The sequence below is a fragment of the Triticum dicoccoides genome, chromosome 1A (assembly GCF_002162155.2).
Source record: "Triticum dicoccoides isolate Atlit2015 ecotype Zavitan chromosome 1A, WEW_v2.0, whole genome shotgun sequence".
Lineage (NCBI taxonomy): Eukaryota > Viridiplantae > Streptophyta > Magnoliopsida > Poales > Poaceae > Triticum > Triticum dicoccoides.
Window position 1 is genome coordinate 377,600,132 of NC_041380.1, and position 5,545 is coordinate 377,605,676.

Here is a 5,545-nt window from a genome sequence, read left to right on the forward strand (position 1 = left end):
CGCGCCTTGTCGACGGAGAAAGAAGCCGGATACGCGGTCATCGACGAGGCAACGTCGCAGTCGGTGTCTTGCCTCGTTGCCCCTCTACCCCAAAACCAACCTTGATCCGTGCAGCTTGACCACCCTTCCCCTTCGGGTGAAACATCAGCCGGCGGTCCCACTCCGATGAACGATGGGGAAGCGAGCCGCCCTTTGCGCTGAAGCATATACTTCCGGGGCTCACGACTGCCGGACATGGGAAACAATCGAGATCCACCGGAATGGATATCCACCAACGACGGCCTTAGACTAGTTAAATCCTAATCCAATATCATTTTTAGTAAAAGAAAATGTTGGAAAAAGTGATGAATTTCGTCCAGTTTATATGAAATCCACAGTGTTTACATGTATTTCGTTCGGTCAGTTCAAAGAGGGTTGAAATGTATGCGGACAATGTTGGATTGCGGCCTCCGGTATCAATGTTCGCGGACTACCCCCTCCCTCACAGATGTCGGAAAAAAATTGCGGATCGCCTTTGGAGATGCCCTTATATTTCTATTCATAATATCAACACACAACCGCATCTACTGGGCTTCATCAAGTTTTTTTTTTGTGAGTGGGCTTCAACAAGTTTCAGATATTCTTTTCAAGTTCCGGATATGAAACGGATCTAAATTTCATCAAGATTCAGGTACGACACTTAGTGAAACTTAGATGAGGGACAACCGTCGATTGAATTTTGATAAACTATACCCCCACATTTTTTTTTGATAAACCGTACAACCTTCATACCTTGAGCTAACCAAAACTTAACGAAAATCTTGTTGGCAAGATTATAAAAGTACTACATTCGTTCTAAAATATATGACGTTTAGTACTTGTTAGTTGGTCCACTGCTAGGATTAGACATCTGACTTACATCATGGTGCGGCAGTAGCTTTCCTAGTTTTTTTTATTCTGGCTAGAAACACCGTACCACCAGAGCCATCTCTTTCCTCCCGCGCAAGAAAATACCTTAGCCTTTCCTTCTCCTCCCGTTGGGACCGCCGCCTGTCCACCCCATCTCCGATGGCCTTTGGACTATGGAGGTGCAGAGGATGTCGGCCCTCCACCGGCGGAAGATACCCTGTTCTCGTTCTTGTTAAATTCGGCGTCTTGGTTGGGGCTGCATGTGGGCGACGATGTCCCTCAGTAGGAATAATGTCTTACACATCCTATCCCCGTCCCGATGGGTGCGTCTAGCCTAGTCGAAGGGCGTGTAAAGGTGTGTCTCTGTCGGATCTCACATGATTCAGTCGGTGCTGGTCTTCATGTTGGGAAACGTAGCATTGCAATTTCAAAAAAATTCCTACGCTCACACAAGATCTATCTAGGAGATGCATAGCAACGAGAGGGGGAGAGCATGTCCACGTACCCTCGTAGACCAAAAGCGGAAGCATTTGATAATGCGGTTGATGTAGTCGAACTTCTTCTCGTTCCGATCGATCAAGCATCGAACGTACGTCACCTCCGAGTTCTGCACACGTTCAGCTCGATGATGTCCCTCGAACTCTTGATCCAGCAAAGTGTCGAGGGAGAGTTCCGTCAGCACGACGGCCAGGTGACGGTGATGGTGAAGTGATCCGCGCAGGGCTTCGCCTAAGCACTACGTGAATATGACTGGAGGCGTAAACTGTGGAGGGGGCGCCGCACATAGCTAACAATTGTTGGTGTGTGTTCTAGGCGCCCCCTCCCCACGTATATATAGATGGGAGGGGGAGGAGGACATCCAAGGGGCGCCCCAAGTAGGGGGATCCTACTTGGGGGCCTTGTCCAATTCGGCCCCCCTTACCATATCCACCGGAGGGGGAAGGAAGGAGGGAAGGAAGGGGGAGGCCAAATCCCTCCCCTTCCTTCTCTCTTCCCTCTTTCCTTCCTCCTAAGGTGCGGCCCATATGGGGGGCGCAGAAGCCCCTGCTGGCTGCTGCGTTTTCGCTCTTGGCCCATTAGGCCCATATAGTTGCCGGAGGATGCCCGAACCCCTTTCGGTGACCTGATATGTACCCGGTACTCCCACCACTTTTCCGGTGTCCGAATATCATCGTCCTATATATGAATCTTTACCTCTCGACCATTTTGAGACTCCTCGTCATGTCCGTGATATCATCCAAGACTCCGAACAATATTCGGTCACCAAATCACATAACTCATATAATACAAAATCGACATCGAACGTTAAGCGTGTGGACCCTATGGGTTCGAGAACTATGTAGACATGACCGAGACACTTCTCCGGTCAATAACCAACAGCAAACTTGGATGCTCATATTGGTTCCTACGTATTCTATGAAGATCTTTATGGGTCGTACCATAATGACAACATACGTTATTCCCTTTGTCATCGGTATGTTACCTGCCCGAGATTCGATAATCACCATAAAGAATCCCAAGTATTGTCACCTTGGGGTATGCGGATCATAACTCGTAATAGGTGTCTACAACTTGCAAGATAGGATCAAGAACACAAATATATTCATGAAAACATAATAGGTTCAGATCTGAAATCATGGCACTCAGGCCCTAGTGACAAGCATTAAGCATAGCAAAGTCATAACAACATCAATATCAGAACATAGTGGATACTAGGGATCACACCCTAACAAAACTAACTTGATTACATGATAAATGTCATCAAATCCATCACCGTCCAGCAAGCTGCTACCTCTTGAGCACTGGGTTGGATTTTCCCGAAGAGGAAAGGATGATGCAGCAAAGTAGCGTAAGTATTTCCCTCAGTTTTTGAGAACCAAGGTATCAATCCAGTAGGAGGCTACGCGCGAGTCCCTCGTACCTGCACAAAGCAAATAACTCCTCGCAACCAACGCGATAAGGGGTTGTCAATCCCTTCACGGTCACTTACGAGAGTGAGATATGATAAGATAAGATTTTTGGTATTTTTGTGATAAAGATGTAAAGTAAAATAAAAGCAAAGGAAATAACTAAGTATTGGAAGATTAATATGATGAAGATAGACCCGGGGGCCATAGGTTTCACTAGTGGCTTCTCTCAAGAGCATAAGTATTTTACGGTGGTTGAACGAATTACTGTTGAGCAATTGACAGAATTGAGCATAGTTATGAGAATATCTAGGTATAATCATGTATATCGGCATCACGTCCAAGACAAGTAGACCGACTTCTGCCTGCATCTACTACTATTACTCCACTCATCGACCGCTATCCAGCATGCATCTAGAGTATTAAGTTCATGAAAACAGAGTAACGCCTTAAGCAAGATGACATGATATAGAGAGATAAACTCATGCAATATGATGAAAACCCCATCTTGTTATCCTCGATGGCAACAATACAATACGTGCCTTGCTGCCCCTACTGTCACTGGGAAAGGACACCGCAAGATTGAACCCAAAGCTAAGCACTTCTCCCATTGCAAGAAAGATCAATCTAGTAGGCCAAACCAAACTGATAATTCGAAGAGACTTGCAAAGATAACCAATCATACATAAAAGAATTCAGAGAAGATTCAAATATTGTTCATAGATAGACTTGATCATAAACCCACAATTCATCGGTCTCAACAAATACACCGCAAAAAGAAGATTACATCGAATAGATCTCCACAAGAGAGGGAGAGAACATTGTATTGAGATCCAAAAAGAGAGAAGAAGCCATCTAGCTAATAACTATGGACCCGAAGATCTAAGGTGAACTACTCACACTTCATCGGAGAGGCTATGGTGTTGATGTAGAAGCCCTCCATGATATATGCCCCCTCCGGCGGAGCTCCGGAATAGGCCCCAAGATGGGATCTCGTGGATACAGAAAGTTGCGGCGGTGGAATTGTGGTTTTGGCTCCGTATCTAATCGTTTGGCGGTACGTAAGTATATATAGTGTTGGGGAACGTAGTAATTTTAAAAAAAAATTGTACGTACACGCAAGATCATGATGATGCATAGCAACGAGAGGGGAGGGTGCTGTACACGTACCCTCATAGACCGAAAGCGGAAGCGTTAGCACAACGCGGTTGATGTAGTCATACGTCTTCACGATCCGATCGATCAAGTACCGAACGTACGACACCTCCGAGTTCAGCACACGTTCAGCCCGATGACGTCCCTCGAACTCCGATCCAACAGAGTGTTGAGGGAGAGTTTCGTCAGCACGACGGCGTGGTGACGATGTTGATGTTCTACCGATGCAGGGCTTCGCCTAAGCACCGCTACAGTAATATCTAGGTGGACTATGGTGGAGGGGGGCACCGCACACGGCTAAAAGATCAAACGATCAATTGTTGTGTCTATGGGGTGCACCCCTGCCCCCGTATATAAACGAGCAAGGGGGTGCGGCCGGCCAGGGAGGAGGTGCGCCAGGAGGAGTCCTACTCCCACCGGGAGTAGGACTCCCCCCTTTCCTAGTTGGATTAGGACTTGGGAGGGGGAAAGAGTGGAGGAGAAGAAGGAAGGGGGGGGGGGGCGCCTCCCTCTCCTTGTCCTATTCGGTCCGGGGGGGAGGGGCGCGCGGCCCAGCCCTAGCCACCTCTCCTATCTTCCACCTAAGCCCACTAAGGCCCATTAAGTCCCCGGGGGGTTTCGGTAACCTCCCGGTACTTCGGTAAAATCCCGATTTCACCCAGAACACTTCCGATATCCAAACATAGGCTTCCAATATATCAATCTTCATGTCTCGACCATTTTGAGACTCCTCGTCATGTCCGAGATCACATCCGGGACTCCGAACAACCTTCAGTACATCAAAACATATAAACTCATAATATAACCGTCATCGAAACTTTAAGCGTGCGGACCCTACGAGTTCGAGAACTATGTAGAGATGACCGAGACATGTCTCCGGTCAATAACCAATAGTGGAACCTGGATGTTCATATTGGCTCCCACATATTCTACGAAGATCTTTATTGGTCAGACCGCATAACAACATACGTTGTTCCCTTTGTCATCGGTATGTTACTTGCCCAAGATTCGATCGCCGGTATCTCAATACCTAGTTCAATCTCGTTACCGGCAAGTCTCTTTACTCGTTCTGTAATACATCATCCCGCAACTAACTCATTAGTTGCAATGCTTGCAAGGCTTATAGTGATGTGCATTACCGAGTGGGCCCAGAGATACCTCTCCGACAATCAGAGTGACAAATCCTAATCTCGAAATACGCTAACCAAACAAGTACCTTCGGAGACACCTGTAGACAACCTTTATAATCACCTAGTTACGTTGTGACATTTGGTGGCACACAAAGTGTTCCTTCGGTAAACGGGAGTTGCATAATCTCATAGTCATAGGAACATGTATAAGTCATGAATAAAGCAATAGCAACAAACTAAATGATCAAGTGCTAAGCTAATGGAATGGGTCAAGTCAATCACATCATTCTCCTAATGATGTGATCCCGTTAATCAAATGACAACTCATGTCTATGAAGGAAATATGCCCTAGAGGCAATAATAAACTTATTATTTATTTCCTTATATCATGATAAATGTTTATTATTCATGCTAGAATTGTATTAACCGGAAACATAATACTTGTGTGAATACATAGACAAGCAG